The sequence below is a fragment of the Sinocyclocheilus rhinocerous genome, unplaced genomic scaffold, assembly GCF_001515625.1.
Source record: "Sinocyclocheilus rhinocerous isolate Xijiao unplaced genomic scaffold, SAMN03320098_v1.1 scaffold1396, whole genome shotgun sequence".
NCBI lineage: Eukaryota > Metazoa > Chordata > Actinopteri > Cypriniformes > Cyprinidae > Sinocyclocheilus > Sinocyclocheilus rhinocerous.
In genome coordinates this window covers 99,212-99,546 of record NW_015629497.1, presented here as the reverse complement: position 1 = coordinate 99,546, position 335 = coordinate 99,212, and the positions used below count along the sequence as shown (strand labels likewise).

The window sequence follows — 335 nt, the reverse complement described above, 5'->3', positions numbered from 1 at the left end:
TGATCTGAAACATTAAAGTGTGACAAACATGCAAAAAAAATAAGAAATCAGGAAGGGGGCCAACACTTTTTCACACCACTGTGTATATATATATATATATATCAACTCTTCTCTGCAATTCTCCAGCTGTGGTCCTTTGAGAGTCTTTGGCCACTCAAACTCTCCTCCTCACCATGCATTAGGACGATATAGACACATCCTTTTCCAGGCAGATTTGTAACATCTTTAGTTGATTGGAACTTCTTAATTATTCCCCTGATGTTGGAAATGGAGATGTTCAATGCTTTAGCTATTTTCTTACAGCCACTTTCTATTTTGTGAAGCTCAACAATCTT

At 37.0% G+C, this 335-nt stretch overlaps 1 protein-coding gene across 3 annotated transcripts in view; it reads left to right on the top strand.

The window, feature by feature from the left end:
- Positions 1 to 335, top strand: part of myo9aa (myosin IXAa) — a 95,764-nt gene that overhangs the window by 88,270 nt on the left and 7,159 nt on the right. The window lies entirely within an intron of this gene.